The sequence below is a fragment of the Carassius auratus genome, chromosome 28 (assembly GCF_003368295.1).
Source record: "Carassius auratus strain Wakin chromosome 28, ASM336829v1, whole genome shotgun sequence".
NCBI classification, from domain to species: Eukaryota; Metazoa; Chordata; class Actinopteri; order Cypriniformes; family Cyprinidae; genus Carassius; species Carassius auratus.
The window spans coordinates 24829345-24846885 of record NC_039270.1 but is presented as its reverse complement, the minus strand read 5'-3'; the positions used below and the strand labels follow the sequence as shown (position 1 = coordinate 24846885).

The 17541-nt window shown below is 42.5% G+C and overlaps 1 protein-coding gene across 3 annotated transcripts in view; it reads left to right on the top strand.

The window, feature by feature from the left end:
• Nucleotides 1–1093: 1093 nt before the first annotated feature.
• Nucleotides 1094–17541, top strand: part of LOC113047299 (NACHT, LRR and PYD domains-containing protein 12-like) — a 31498-nt gene continuing 15050 nt past the window's right edge. For all 3 annotated transcript variants that reach the window (XM_026208657.1, XM_026208656.1, XM_026208655.1), the window contains exon 1: nucleotides 1094–1176. The gene's annotated coding sequence lies outside the window, so the exon portion shown is untranslated. The remainder of the gene's footprint in view (nucleotides 1177–17541) is intronic.

Sequence of the window (17541 nt, the reverse complement as noted above, 5' to 3'; positions counted from 1 at the left end):
TCCCCCAACACAAAGCATGAAGGTCCCCCACATACCTTTTATGCTATTTTCTGCAGATTTGTAATATCAATATTACAATATTGTAATATAAAGGATAGTTCAGCCCAAAATGAATATTGTCATCATTTACTCATCCTCAAGTTTCCCCAAACCTCTATGATTGTCTTTGCTCTTCTAAATCCCAAGGAAGGTGTTTGTAACCTGACAGCTCTGGGGCATCATGTATGAACTGTAAATAGATAAAATCGATTTTGACACATATTACAGCCATCGGATCTCTCATCTATATTATGTCTATTATAATTAAATAATTATACAAAATATAAAGTTCAAATAGATAGTTTGCACTGTTTTTATGTTGCACTCTGAATATTTCTCACTCATTTTGTGTAGTTTGTGAATCATTTGCAGTGTTTATGTTTATGTTATGTTTATGTGAACTGTATTGTTGAAGACAATTTGTGCAATTGTTTTAACATAGCCTATGCTGCATAGTTTGTGTTTATAGTTCATACTCAGATGGAAAATATATTTCTCAGAAGAAGAAAAAAAACTTTTGTTTGGTTTTGTTATCAAATAACACTCTTTGCTTGCATTTTTCTTAAAATTCTGTAATTTCATTCATTCTTTGAGAAAACGAAAGTAAAATTGAGACTTTGAATTAGTTAGACTTAGACTGTAAGTCCTCCTGTTTATAATATAATGATATATGGCACTTGATGCTGACTGCTAGAATAGGTCTGAAAAACACAGAAAAGTGCAGGTGTGTCAGGCGCCCCAAATATGTTCTAGGTCTTTAAGGGTTAAATAATAAAAACCCTTCATTTAAAAACTGCATGTTGTGTTCACTTGTGTTATCTTTTACTAATATTTAAAATTGTTTGATCTGAAACATTAAAGTGTGACAAACATGCAAAGAAAATAGGAAATCAGTGAGGGAGCCAACACCTTTTCACACCACTGTGTACATTATATATATATATACACACACACACACACACACACAAAGAGAGAGAGCGCGAGAGGGTGTGGCTCCTTATTGAGGGATTGCATCACCCTCTCCAGGAGGACACATGATTCACTCAGAGGGAAAGGAAATGAGTCACGGCATCCTTTAACTTTCGGTTTGTTTAGCTGAAGTGACACCGATGCACGTCTAAAACTGAAGCTCAAATGGTAAGTTCATGAAAATCTTATAATGTTTTTGGAGTTTTTACAGGTTACCATTTCATTCTTAATATTTGCTCCAAAACAAAGTCAATGCAAAATATTAGTGAGGACACAAAGAGAGCTGCTGCAAGTGCCAGATCCAAATTGTCCTAAACATGAGACTTGCTGTTTATTCTGTGCTTCAAACAAACATGTAAGCATATAGTTTAACTCTCTTCAGGGACTCTTCCCTGTCCTGTTATTTCCTGTATTTGAGCCCGTGTGCTCCAGTGAGCGTGAAGACCAGTAGTGTGCGTACAACTTTTCATTACCTGATAGGACACACTTATATGTTGTAAAAATGCGTGTTTACAGAGCTGTATTTACATTTTCAATACTTTGTGTTCTAAAATACATTTCTAAAACCTTGTTCAGACTGTCAGTTCAAATCTGATTTTTGTGCACATCCCATTGGAATCCGATAATATTGAGAAAGTGTTCAAAAATCACTTGAAATTAGATTTCATTGACATTGGTTTGCGAGCTAAATATGTGCTTCATATATGGTTTCAAATCCAATACACGTCGCTTTTCTGGACATCTGTTTCAGTCTGACCGCTCAGATTTCTTTCTCATGTCATGTAAGACTTAAAACATGTTTAGACATGCTCACAGGAAACATGCTGAATGTCTTGTAGAAACAAGGTTGTTTTGAGACCAGCAGGGACGGAATAAAGCCACACACTATAGCTTCCTCTGTTTCTGCCACTGCCTCATAAGAAAAGTGAAAGTGAAAGTGATTTACAGCAGGGCTTGAAAACTGAAAAAAAAAAATCAGTCGGGTTCACTCTGAGCAGAATCAATATTTTAACGTTTCTGTTCTGCATTCCTCTGATATTATATCGTTCAGAAACCGGTTTAACTGGGTTAAACGATATACTGGTTAATAACGTTATTTTTTTTCATAATATTCTTTGCCTATAATTTGCCTAATAATATAATAATAATACTAAAGTACAGTGTATTCTTTACTGAAAAAGAAAAGGAAAAATAGAGATCTAACTTTAGCCAATAACCCACTGCGCCTAGTCACAGTCAATACAGCATCATCTTTTCTAGATTCTGCCAAATGTAGGCTACTCAAAAAAACAAAAAAAAATTAAAATAAATAAATCAACACATGAAAGACATCAAAGTATTTTTAAGATATTTAAAAATGTCTGCTGCACTGTAAAAACAAAAAAACACTTGTGGCTCAAGTCGCATTTTATTAGCCCTATTAATATCTGAAATAATGAAGGCTACAATGCCTGTAGTCTAAAGCAAAATGTTTACAAACATTATATTAAAACAGTTATTAGTTTGATCATGATGAGTTCACAGCAGAGCAGACATTTCACTCGTGAACTGATGAGGGGGCGTCTGAAGCGATGAAAGGGGCGATGAAATAACACAAAATAAAATAAATAAATAAATAAAATAAAATAATGAACCTTTTGTGGTATTTATTGGACTGATATTAGGCTACTACAGCTATAAGAATACATGGTTCACACAGATAAGAGATTTGGTCGCGAGGCAGGTCAGTGGAAGTGTTTTTTTAAGTGCAAGGTCTAGAGACGTGTTTTAGAAGCTGAATTTCTTTTTAACTTGAGCTAGAGCCCTGCACAGGCCTCATATTTAGGCCCGAGCCCGGCCCCGAGACGCTTTTTAAAGTAAGGACCAAAGGCCAGTGGGAGACAGTAAGCTGATCATATATGTTTCATCAATTTAGCCTTCTCAAATCATCATGACTTGACTAAATAAAATGTATAGATATACTATAAAAGTTTAAGCATTTAACAACGTTTAAACATTAAACCTAAATAAATGTGCGCTATATCCAATAGTTTGTGCGGAGACGCTTCAGTACATGGAGACGCCAGCGTGGTCACTTGCATGTTTTCCAAGGATACGCCGTCATTTTTACTCGTAAGGTAAGAGTAATTCATCATTCATCACTGTAAATGGACTACTTTTATTTTTGTTCACTCACAATATCAACAAAACATTTTGCTTTTATAAAATAAATATAACAAACATGATGCGCTTTTTGCCGTCTGGTCTTGAACAGGAGTGCTTCACAAAAATGAACCGAAACTCAGCGAATACATGCCTAGCAGACATGCTAAATATATCTATAGAAAACTTTAAATTAGTGCTTAACTAAATAAAATATATCAAAAACTATTTTATTATAATCATAATTCATAAATATCAGTTTCTTAAAGGCACGTCTAATGAGGAGATGGTGAGCATTGCACATGACCAATTAGCTCATTGGTTTTGGTAGTAATCAAATAAAAACTTTCAAAATGCAGCTTTTCCCAAAGCATTGGGAACTTTTACTAACTCCCCATGCTCCAAATTCTCCCTGATGCTCTGCAGGGTCAACTTTCACCTGTTAATGCATGTACCGTGTATGCGTTTCGTACTGCATAGGCGATGTATAATATGTATAATAGCCTATAATCCATTATAACAGTATTTCATACAGTATCCTATGTGTGGTCTGTGTGTATATGGGCACAATAAAAGGAGATAGAATGAGCCCGAGCCCGACTGAACCGGATCTGTAAAAAATGGCCCAAGCCCGGCCCGAATGGACTTGGGACCCGACGGCTTGCAGACCTCTAACTTGAGCACAGTGTTTTAGAATGATGTAGACTATTATACACGATAATTATGCACGAGAAGCTGCTAAAGACCTGAGACGAGAGCGCAGCAGTCAAGATGTCGAGTAGCACATTTACATTGAAATACAATGGAGAAGTACAGCAGGGAATTAAAAATGTGTTCTGAGTAAATTAACCTACTTTGTAAATACAGATGGCAAATCGCATAGCCACCAAATTAAAAAATCTGACATCCAGGAAATAAAAATGTGAGCAGTTTTAGGCAGCAGTTTAACCACCAGAAATACTTAATTATATCTGCTTTACAATGAAACAAGCTCACTGCGACCGATTCCCTGACATAATACATACATTTTAAGTTAGAACAACTTGAACAACATAAAAAAATATTTAATCATAGCTTACTAGTCTTGCTTTCTTAGTTGCACTGCTTGTGCAGGAATTTGTGTCAGAGTAACAATTAAAATGTGACTTTGTGAAACAGATTGTCCTAAATTGATGCTATAGTAGCATCATAATGCTGGAAAGCCTATGCATTTGGCAAGTATATTTTTTAAATAAACCATTATATTTCATTCATTTCAATTCAAATCTATTTTCACACTCATCTTGGGTGAGGGGGCGGGATAGTTAAAAAATGCAAGTGACTCACGACCGCTGTGGCTTTGCATATGCTGTAGGCTACACCTGGAATTCGTGATTGGTTGACAGCAAATTTCTAATTTTAAATGGAATGATAAAATAACATTATTAACCGGTTAATGGCCAATCTCAATATTAATTCTGTTCGGAACTATACAGTTTGATTTCGTTTCTGTTTCTGTTCCGGTCAATATTTCGTTCGTTTCCGGTTTTCGTTTTCATTCCTTGAACTGGTTCTGAGCCCTGATTTACAGCCAAGTATGGTGACACATACTCAGAATTTGTGTTCTGCATTTAACCCATCTAAATTAAATTTAAATTAAATTAAGAATTAAATTTATGCATTTTTATCCAAAGCGACTTATAGTGCATTCAGGCTATCAATTTTTACATATCATATCATGTGTTCCCGGGGAATCGATCCCCCAACCTAGAGCTAGGGTTGCCACCTTCAATACAGAAAAATAAGGGACGCCCCTGGGGTGGGGGGGACTGACACCCCTCAGGGCCACGATGACCACAGGTCCAATGACGTGCCAGTGGTGGTAAATCACAACTTAAAAACATGTTTTCATAAAAATGAACTTTAGTAATTGTATAAGGTGGCAGGCATGAACACAGATTTTGGATAAAATATTTGTCATTGTTTGCAGACAGTAACACCATCCAAACAGTGAAACCACATAATAAATAACCAACCTACAAACATTTCTAAATTCATGTAAAACACACATTTTTTTAATCTATTTTATATATTCTATTGTTAATTCTACAGTAGCCTATTGAATAATGCAATCATTTCAATTAGTTAAATTGTTTATTTGCTTCACATAGGCACTATTTTAAAAATATATCTATCTCTCTTATCTCTTATTAAAATAATGCTTATGTGTCTGACTGTACGCCTTAACCGTAATAAACAAATCGCTAACACTTTAAAATAAGGTTCATTAGTTAACTATATTAATTAACATTAACTAATAATGAACTGCACTTATACAGCAATTATTCATCTTTGTTCATGTTAATTTCTACATTTAATAATACTTTATTAAAATCTTGTTAATATTAGTTAATGCACTGAACTAACATGAACAATGAACAGCTTTATTTCTATTAACTAACATTAACAAAGATGAATAAATGCTGTAACAAATGTATTTCTTACTCATTGTTAGTTCATGTTGTTTAACCCCTTTACGTGCAAACATCGCCGACGGCCCCAGTTTATTATTGTTTCACTTTCACAGCACATTAAACATCACTGTCTTACAAAACAACACTGAAACACCTCTGTACACATGAAATATCCGAATAATAAACCCTGCGATTACGATAGTAAAGCTTGGTATGAGATTTTCTTGAGATCTGGGGCGTTTTTATAAAAAAAATCGAATGTACATCGGAAATGCTAACTTGTCACAATCATGAATGGGGAGTTTTGCAAAGCCAACACACATACAAAATACACAGGAGAGTTTACATGTGAGATCTTACAGGGGTGACAAGGGCCATAAATCAATCTGATTAGCCTTCTCTAAAAACACACATGACATGGCCTTAGAAAATATTTCATAAAATTCACAGTTTTACAGATTCGATTATGAAGTTTTGGAAGACTTGTGGCCTTAGCTACACTGTGTTTTCAAACTCATATCCTACATCATCAATTTTAAAAATACATTTAAAAAATATTTTTTTAATATTTGTATGTTTGTTTTTATGTTTGAGCTTATATATCTCTATTATCATAACAGTCGGAGTGATTCTGATTCCTGAACAGTTAACTTTAAAGTGTCAGCTTTGTGAACAAAGGTTGATTATGTATCTAGTCAGAAAGAATCATGAGCAGAAACCTTTTTATTTTGGGTATGTCATTTCTGTCTCCATGCCAAAAAGGGGGGTTACTAGTAAGGGGTTAATACACTAATGTTTAATAAATGAACCTTATTGTAAAGTGTATGAATGTTGTTCTCCCGAGGCATGCTGTCGAACATCTGACAAGCCACCGTGCGCAACAGAGAACACTCACCAACAGACTGTGCTTGATACTCATTTCCGCTGACACTTTCCAGCCAAGTATTTGATTCATCCCACTTTCGTCGGTACTTTTGCATCCGCTGTCGTTTCAGCGCTGGACGCGAGGGGTTATCTGGAGCAGCCTACGCCATTCTTTTAAATCGCTCTCTGCCAAGAGACCCACCCTCCTCTGACTCTGATTGGCTGTGAACCTGAAACAAACCAATCAATCCACCGATGGCAGCGAGTATTACCCAATCAGGGGCAGAATAGGACGAGTGCTATTTTATTCACAAATACGGGACGATTCCGTATTTTAAGGGACGGGTGGCAACCTTACCTAGAGCGCAGTGCTCTACCAATTGAGCTACAGGAACACTAAACCATCTAAAGTGCACACACACAGCAGTGAACACACACACACTGTGAACAGACACACAGCAGTGAACACACACAAACCGTGAACACACACGGAGCCGTGGGCAGCCTTTTAGAGCATTTAGAGCCATTTGAGTGCTGTATATTCACTCCCCCCACCTACATTTCCTGCCGATCCGAGACTTGAACCCACAACCTTTGGATTACGAGTTGAATCTCTAAGACTAAGGCCGTGACTTCCCCCTTAAGGACCAATATAATCCAGTGTGACGGCAACATGTTGTAAGATAACATCTGTATTGCTGTTAATGTTGCTTTTAGCATTGGCATACTAACACAACGTTGTTGCTATAAAGAACCAATGCAGATAAAATGAAAACGTGTCTCGGGATACACAATTTGGTTCTGAACAGTTGTGATACACTGTTTTAATGTACAAGTTGGCAAATTTATTTCCAGGATCTGAGATAAAATATCTATTGTTGCTTTCAACATATCAACATTTCAAAATATTTTATAAAGATAATGCAAAATAATATCTAAACACACATTAGACACTTTTTACATTGAATACAGCACATAATCATTACCGGAGATTATCACTGTCCTATTTTTGTGTATGTTGTTTCTTCCGCGACATCACAGAAAATAAAACCATTCCTAAAATATAATTTGTGTCGCTACATGGAAAACATACAAACATAAAGTTTTATTCCAAAACAAAATTCAAATTTAAATTCTGTTAACATGTCGTTATCTCAAGAAATATCTACGTACTCACAAAACCACTGAAACCGACTCAAAACGATGTAGTATACAGGCCAGACCAGCATGTAGCGCTGTAATGTACAGGTTTGGAATGACATGGAGATAAGTGATTAATGACAAACTTTCCATTTTTGAGTGGAATATCCCTTTAATAAACTACAGAACAGCGCAAGCCTAAAGCTTAAATGCTCCAAGAACAGACACTGCACTAGTGATACGAAACACAGGTTTGTTAAGAGCATTACTTTTAATGCAGACAAATTATTATTAGGCTGGGCTACTCTTCGTTTTTTTATGATTGCCATATTCGCAAGTATTTTCCAAGGAAATGTGCATATTTTGTGATTAATTTTAAGATTTTTTCTTCTCTTCCAGTTGAACTGAATCATGACATTCAATCATAATCTAATATTCTAATGATTCCTAGTTGAGACCCAATATTATGTCCATTTAAACATAATGAATAATACATCCATACACAGGCATTTAATAAGTCATAATATATTTTATAATCACTGTTGGGGAAAGTTACTTTTAAAAGTAATGCATTACAATATTTAGTTACTCCCCAAAAAAGTAACTAATTGCGTTACTTTTTATGGAAAGTAATGTTACGTTACTTTTGCAATACTTTTCTGTTACTTTTTCTTACCTGGCTGAGGCTTGATCTCTCTCAGGTCTTACAGGTTGTTGTTTTTTTTGACTGAGAAGTTATTGTACTAGTGTTTAAAGCCGTAATATATTCAACAACAGCCTGTACAAGTCAAGCACCATCATTTTCTTTTAAAAACACATAGGCTATATATTGAATAATAATATAGAATAATATTATATTCTGAGAACTTCCTGATCCCATAGCTATGCATGCTATATAAAAGATCAATAAACATTACAGATTATGGAAAGTAATGTGTTTTTTACTTTTGTACTTATTGTGTGGGTAGAGTAAACTATATAAAGTTAATTCACTATCCATTGTAATAATAAGGAGTGTAATACTTGTTGCCATTATGAAATAAGTTATATCAGGGTAAAAGACACATCTTAAACATTTAAAATGTTTTATTAACTTATTAGAGGACAATAAGATGATACTTGAGAACAAACATCACCACCAATTAAACAGATCTGTCACTGTCAGCTTTCTATTGTGTCCTCAAAACAATTATTTTATGCAAAAAAAAAAAAAGTCCAGATAACTTCTGCAATACAATGCAAAAAAATGAATTGTCAATGTAATGTTAGAGCATTATCTTAATAAGAGTTCACTACTTCATCTGGGTTTTATTTTCAAAGTAACGATTGTAGCGCAGCAGGAGTAGTTTCTCAAAACGCTGGTCTGTGAGACGGTTCCTTTTTGGGGTGAGGATGAGACTTCCTATACTAAACAGCCTCTCAACTGGTGCACTGGAAGGTGTTGCTGTGTTGGCTTTTAAGAAGATCTTCAAAATCCTGGGGAAATCATATAAATGTTCCATATTTGCTGATTTCAGGTATTCACCTATCTCCACGTCCACAGTAATTGCTTGGTCGTCATGTTGATTCTCCTCTTCAGGAAATGCAAAGAAGTCATTTTCATGGTCTCTGCTTTCAGGAGACTGCAGTGGCTCTTTCTGTGGTATCTCAATAGTGAGAGCACGACACTGTGCTGCCAGAATCATCTTGATGTTGTCTTTTCTTGTTTCATCCCTCAGCCACCGCAGCTTTAATTTTGGCAGGGTTACCGCAGCAATCAAAGCTTCATCGCTGTCAAGGATGGAGCTAAACCGTGTCTTGATAGCCTGCAAGACAATTTTAGATAGGTTACACAGTTAATACACTAATAGACATGAATTCATACCAGAATAATACAATTTTTGTCAGGAAAAAAAATAGAGTTAAAAGTAGAATTAAACAACACCCAAACATATTGACTTGAAAGCACTGACACACACTATATGTAATTATCTATGAAGATTCGGGAGGAGCGCGTCAGATACTTAGCCTAATCATCACAGGTGGACCATAATCAAGTAATCAATCCCACAGTATAAATATCGCTGACTTACCTCTATCCATTGATGGTTTATCAGCATTTTGGTCCGCATGCACCATGTCCCAAAACCGAGATTCCTCGTCAGAAGACTCATCCAGCTCTTCCCCAGCCCCATCACTGCAGCCAGCCGGCTCCAAGGCCACCCCTTCCCGGCGTGGCAACCAAATCGAGCCCCAGGCTCCAACCCGCGGGCACGGTACGGCGCGAGCAGCTACTCGCCTCCCAAGACGCCTAGGCCTACCTTCGCCGCCTCCGGCGAGAACCGCGGCTGACTCCCCCGCGTCCTCCTACCGCTCGGCCAGGCATACGATTCCGCCAATCGACAAATGGACGGTGTCGAGTCTGAGGCAGGCCCTGTCCAAAAACGACATCACACCATCAAGCAAGTTAAACAAATCCGAACTGTATGACTTGTATACAAAAAATCTAAATAATAACATTTCTCCCCAGTCTACCCCTGTACCAAAGAAACGACAAAAGAAAGGAGTACCTCAAAATTCGCCTCAAAGCACTCCACCATCCTCCGCCGCTAGGCCTAGCTCGCAGCGGCTATCAAGCCGTAGCAAGAGGCCTTCAGCAAGCCTAGGCCGCGCCCCGGTTCCAACCGCAAGGGCGCTCGCTATGTCGCCCGGAGCTCAGCCTCCTTCCGCGGCTCCAATTCCAACAGCTCAGGGCGCCGAAGCCCAAGGAGGCTCCTGGCCGCCTCCTCCACCCATCGCAGCCCCTCCATACGGAACTTTCTATACCAACACCGCAGCCCAGGCAAGCGCTTGGCCGAACAGTTCGCCACATACAGCGCCGCCTCCCGCTTCCTCCAGCTTCGCGCCCGCGGTCCAAACTAGCGCTTGGTCGAACTGGCTGTCACACAATGCCCCGCCTCCCGCTCTGCCGAGCTCCGAGCCCGCCGCTCATGCTAACGTTTGGCCGAACTGGCCGCCTTACACAGCCCCGACTTTAGCCCATCCCAGCTTCGGGCCCGCGGCCCAAGCAACTGCCTGGCCATACTGGCCGCCCAACCCAGCCCCGCAACCCGCGGCCTCAAACTCCGGGCCCGCGGCTCAAGCAAGCGCTTGGCCGCAATCGCTGCCAAACACAGCTCCGCCCCCAGTTGTCGCCACCACCCTCCTCCAAGCGAAATCCCCCCATTCACTCTTCACTGCTACACCAATGCCCATCCCATCAAACGCTGTCTCCCTCGAACCTCCCCAAGTGACCCACAGCATTCGGGCACAGATATTAGCAGGTGCGGATGTAGATCTCTCGTCTCTCCTTTCTCTCCTGCCCACATCCGATTCAAACCGCCAAATAGACTGCGGGGACTTCTCAGTCACACTAAAAAATCCAAATCCCCTTTCATCTCGACTTCTCTCCTTCTCCGAATTCACCATCGCATTCAACCGCTACACCGAGATAATCTGCTCAGCCTTCCCCCACAGGCGACGCGAACTAAACGATTATTTGTCTATAATAGCCGAACTCGCGTTGTCCTACGGAGGGGGGCACTTCTACACTTACCACAAGCTTTTTTCCGCTAAATGTGCCATCCGAATAGCTCAGTGGAACCAGTGCCCTTACTGGGGAGCGATCGACTCCGACTTGCACAGTCGCGTATTCCTAGGCTGTAGGAGCATTTCGTGCGCAATCTGCAGGTCCGTGGCTCACTCCACCACAACCTGCCCACAAATAAACCCGGACGCAACCCAACACTCTCTTACTCCCCCGGCAAAATCCACCAGCTATGTCCCAAAATCAGTTACCGCAGCAAACTCACGCCTAGCCCAACCAGGAGAAGAAAGCACACAGCAATGTATCGCCTTCAACAACGGGAAATGCATCAGACAGCATTGCCGCTATCTACACTCCTGCAAGTTCTGTGGCGGTGCTCATGCACGCATAGTTTGCCCCGTGCATAAAGCCGTAAATAAAAAATCTAAAAATTACCTATCGACTCCTGTGAATATTTTTCGCATGACCATTGAACTAGCACACCATCCCGACAAAGAATTTACTAATTATCTCCTGTCTGGCCTCAAACACGGTTTTAACCCGGGCGTCGTTTGCGAGCTTACCCAAAACACCGTCTGCCGTAATCTCCAATCCGCCCTCGCAGAGCCCGATATAGTAGCTAACCTCATCAAAAAAGAAGTCGAGTCAGGCTTCATGATCGGGCCCTTCAATACCCCCCCCCTTCAAAACGTTCAGAGTCAGCCCAATCGGAGTGGCTACGAGAAAATTTTCTGGTAAGAAACGCCTAATAGTAGACCTGTCATCTCCGCATAATTCTACAGTCCCGAGCATCAATAGTTTGATACCCCTCGACGAATTTTCACTCAAATACCAAGACATAGATCAGGCAGTCGAACTGATTAAAATCGCGGGCCGAGGAGCCTGGTTAGCAAAAATAGACATCACTTCTGCTTTCAAAGTGATGCCCATCCATCCGGATTTTTGGCACCTGTTCGGGATACGATGGCTCGAGAAATACTATTTCGCCGTCCGGTTAACCTTCGGATGCAAAAGCAGCCCCAAAATTTTTGATATGCTATCAGAAGCCGTTTGCTGGATCCTTTCCAACAATTACGCAATCCCACATATTATCCATCTCTTAGATGACTTCCTGGTCATTTCATCGCCCAAGGCTATCCCAGCCGCCCATATCCTCACCGTCCAAAAAGTCTTTTCCGAGCTCGGGATTCCCATCGCTCAGGAAAAAACCATGGGTCCTGCCACAACCATAGAGTTCCTCGGCATCTACCTCGACTCAGCTAAATTTCAGCTCTCCCTGCCAAAGGAAAAGATTGATAGAATAATTCTCGTCTCATCCACCCTCCTCGACAGCCCTTGTTGTTCTAAACGCGAACTTCTTTCCCTGCTCGGGCATTTAAATTTCGCCATGCGCATAATTCCACAAGGACGCCCATTCATCGCGCACCTTCTAACACTCGCATCATCAGTTCACGCGCTCGAGGACCTCATCCCCCTAACCCATGCATGCCGCGACGAACTTAAATTATGGATCCTGTTCCTTAGACAGTGGAACGGGCTTTCTTTTTTTTACAACAATTTAATCTCGTCTCCCATCGACTTGCAGCTGTTTACAGACGCGGCTCCCTCAATTGGTTTCGGAGGTTTCTACCAAGGCCGTTGGTTCGCGTCCACATGGCCCCCCCAGATGCAGGACTCGACCCAGTCCTCAGCTCTTTTCGAGCTCTATCCCCTCGTAGTAGCAGCCTTCCTGTGGGGCAATGAATGGACAACTAAAAGCATTTTAGTGCACTGCGACAACGAAGCCGTAGTTCAGTGCATAAACAAAGGCCGTTCTCACTCCTCCGCCCTCATGCCTCTCCTTAGACGCCTTATATGGATCGCAGCATGCGACCAATTCATAATTAGCGCAAAGCACGTCCCAGGTACAGAAAACCAAATCGCTGACTCCCTGTCTCGTTTTCTGTTTCAGAAATTCAGGACGCTGGCTCCAGAGGCGGACCAATTCCCCACTCCGGTTCCTCACTATTCAGAATTAATATTTCCGTAACTCACCCTCTAAAACCACTCCTCGAAGCATCACTGGACTCTATTCTCCAAGCAGTCTCTCCCAGAACCCTCCAGTCATACGTGACTGCATGGAGGTGCTTTAAGTCATTTCACCTCACCTATAACATCCCTTTCCCAGATTTTTCTCTACTCTCCATCACCTCTTTCATTTCGTTCCTCAACGGCACCAAGGGTCTCCAAGTCGGATCTATAAAAAGCTACCTGAGCGGAGTCCAGTTTTTTCACAAACTAATGACCGGCGCTCCTTCACCCGAAATAAATAATTCACAAACCTCCCTCCTAATCAAAGGGATCCAGCGATCCCAGCCCACCCATCCAGACACCAGAAAACCCATAACGCTAGATATCCTCACAAAATGTATCCACACCCTCCGCACAAATTACCAACCCCTCAGCATTGCCCGCACGCTCGACGCCATGTTCATCCTTGCCTTTTTCGGTTTTCTCAGGTGCTCGGAGCTTACGATCTCTTCCAAATTTAATCCTAAAATCAACCCCACCGTGTCAGACCTAACCATACTAGATGACGAAACAATCGCTTATTTAATCAAACAAAGCAAAACAGACCAAACCAACAAAGGCCATTTCATATACATTTTCAATCTCCCCTCCCCAATCCAGCCTTACCAATCCGTCCTCGCCTTTTTATACCTTAGAAATTCCCAGGCAAAATCCCCACACGAACCCCTATTCATCGACGAGTCCAAAAAACCAGTCACTCGTTTCTGGTTCCAAAAACACCTCAAATGCGTCCTGCAATTATCAGGCATCCCAGCGAACAATTTCTCCACCCATTCATTCCGCATCGGGGCAGCAACTTCAGCTGCACAAAAAGGCCTCTCCAACCAACAGATCCAAACTCTAGGAAGATGGTCCTCAGAAGCATACCAAAGCTACATCAGAATAAACCAGTTTCACATAAAGAAAGCCCACCAAACCCTCATCGGCCATAAATAAATAAATAAAAAAAAAAAAAACCCCAGCGACACATCCCTACTGAATACCGACGAGTAAATTCCTATTAATACCGCCGACTCCAGCCGCACACTCCCGGCCAAATAACCTAACCTTTTCTATCCTATGACCAGCGAGGCTTCTCTCTTCGATGACAGGAGCACGAGCTCCCTTCGGATGCCGACGAGAGCCTCCCGGCCAGACAACCTCACCTTTTCCATTCTGCGGCCAACAAGGCTTACCCGTTCGTTGCCAGGAGCTCACACTCCCTTCGGACGTAGGCGAAAGCCCCCGGCTACCTGCTTTTCCATTTCTGTCTTACGTACGGAGAAGTTTACCCGCCCAACGCATGGAGTCAAGGCTCCCATTGAACATAGGCGAGAGCTTCCCGGCTAGACAACCTTACCTTTTCCGTCCTTTGGCCAGCGAGGCTTAACCGTTCTATCCGGGAGCTAAGCTCCTGTCGGACGAAGGTAAGAGCCTCCCGGCCGGACAACCTTTTCCGTCCTTCAGCCAGAGAGGTTTACCCGTTCGATTCCTGGAGCTAAGCTCCTATCGGACGTCGGTCCGAGCCTCCTGGCTAGACAACCTGACCTTTTCCACCCTTGGCCAGCGAGGCTTACCCGTCCGATGTGAGTGCTCCCATCGGACGCCGGCGACAGCCTCCTGGCCAGCCAACCACGACCCTACTGTGTGTTTCAGGTTACTAACCTACAAGCAAGCTGCTTAAATGCTGCAAGTACCTAACACACAATAAACTCTCCTTCCTTCCTATGGTCACCAAGGCTAAACCGTCTCTTGCCAGGAGTAGCAAACTCCCTTAAACGCCGACGACAGCCTAACGACCACGCAAACTTACCTTTTCCATCCTACGGCCTGCGAGGCTCACCCAGTTTGTCCCCGCCAGACGCTGGCAAGAGCCTCCTGGCCACCTATCGTTACCTTTTCTGTCCGCCATCCGGAGAGGCTTACCCGTTCGATGCGCGTGCTCCCTTCGGACGCCGGCGAGAGCCTCCCGGTTAGACAACCTTACCTTTTCCTTTTCTATGGTCAGCGAGGCTTACCCGTTCGATGTGTGTGCTCCCTTCGGACGCTGGCGAGAGCCTCCTGGTCAGACTTGCTTTACGTTTCCACCCTACGGTCGGCGAGGCTTACCCGTTCGATGTGTGTGCTCCCTTCGAACGCCGGCAACAGTCTCTCGGCCACACAACTTACCTTTCCATTTGACGGTAGGCGAGGCTTAACCGTCCGACGCCACGAGTCTCGTCCTCTCGCCAAATCCTGCAAAAAAAAAAAAAAGCTACCCTCAGCTACTCTCACATCTTTTAACCCCGTCTGGCGAGGCTTACCCGTTCGATGTTCTGAGTTTGAGGCCCCATCGGATGCTGCGAGAGTCCTCCCAGTCGGGTTTTCCTTTCCAACCCTCCCCGTCCGCCGAGGCTTACCCGTCTGTCGCGTGCGCTCCCTTCAGACGTCTGGCGAGAGTCTCCCGGACGGGCCTATGCTTGCCAGCCGCAAGTGAATCTCATCCAGCCGATGCCTTGAGTCGGGATCTCCCTTCGGATGTTGCCAGAGTCCTCCTTGTCAGCTGGCCCAAAAGCTTTTTATCTGCCTAACCGAGAGGACCCAGACGTCCGTCATCCTGAGTCTCAATCTCCTGTCGGAGGCTTCATGGGCCCTCTCGGTCAGCGTTAGGCCCTTCACCCACTGAATAGCAGGGGCTATCAGCCAGTAGGGCCCGTACGCCGACACCGTGACCTATTCCGGTCGAGGCAACTCGGGTCCTCCCGGTCGGGCACCACAACCACGCCGCTCCTCCTCATCGGCCGGCAGGGCTCACCGATCCAACGCCAAAAAACTCCAGTTGAGCATCGGCCCGAGCCCTACCGACCGGGCGCCAACAACCACGTAGTTCACTAGCTGCAGCTGGTAGGGCCTACTCTCTCAACGCCCAAGTCGCTCCCTCCGGAGTACGTAGGCCCTTCCAGCCTGCCAACGAGATAACTTCTCAGAAACCAAATCAGCCCCCGCCAGTACTCTGCTTTTTGGGGGGCATTCTTTAAACTGGCGGCTGTCCTCCTGTACATTTGCCTTTTTGGGGGGTACTCTAGCTTCGGGCAATTCCCGAGCTCGGAGCCCTTCCCCGGACAGCACGCCAAATACGCATACCATACCTCAGCTAATTATATGTAAGCGTGAACTAGTGAAATGTAATTATCTATGAAGATTCGGGAGGAGCGCGTCAGATACTTAGCCTAATCATCACAGGTGGACCATAATCAAGTAATCAATCCCACAGTATAAATATCGCTGACTTACCTCTATCCATTGACGGTTTATCAGCATCCCTCCTCCACCCCATCTCCTCACTTCAAGTTCACTTTACAATATACGGGGAAGGGGGGGTACTCTAGCTTCGGGCAATTCCCGAGCTCGGAGCCCTTCCCCGGACAGCACGCCAAATACGCATACCATACCTCAGCTAATTATATGTAAGCGTGAACTAGTGAATCTATGAGAACTGAACTGAGCTGAATGATGACATCACTGTTTTTTCCAGAACTGCTTTATAGCTACAGTATATTGAACTCATTTCATAGTTGATGAACTACACTATTATACTGAACCAAACAAAATAAACACTGAACTGATTTGAACTGTCTATTGACTGTTTACTATTTTCTTTTTAGAGCTGCTTTGCAGCTAAATTAAATTCTGTTTGCATTATTGAATCATTATTTTCCTGTTATCCCTGTAAATCTGCTTTGAAACAATCTATATTGTATAAAGTGCTATACAAATAAAAGTGACTTGACATCAAATAAAACTACAATAAATAATAATAATAATAATAAGACCATATTGAACAGAATTACCTGAACTATGAGGTCTGGGAGGTCAGCCATCATATGAGAGAGGCCCTCTTTCAGTGCCAAGATTTTTGTCATCAGGATTTCAAGGGTAGGTTGAAGGGTGCCATAGAAACATTGATCTTTACCTTGAAGTATATCCAGTGCCATACAGACAGGCTTCAGAACCTTGCAGTATTCTTTAATGAACTGATACTCTCTCTGTGTAATGCATCAGATGTCTAGGCGAGTGCAAAGTTGATTGAGGTCCACTAAGGTGCATCATAATACGAGTTCCACCTTGTAGTTGAAGGGACCAGCAACTTTCTTTTGCTAAATTCTTCCAGGCTCTCTGATGCCACAGTTGATCGACTAACTTTTGACCACAAGGCTGAACATTTTCCAGTTGCACTTCTGTACACTGCTTTGCAATCTGCCTTCGCCGTCAAAAATTTAACTATGTCGTTCGAGCATATAAGGTTAAGGGTGTGCGATGCACACCGGTGATGTGGAGGGA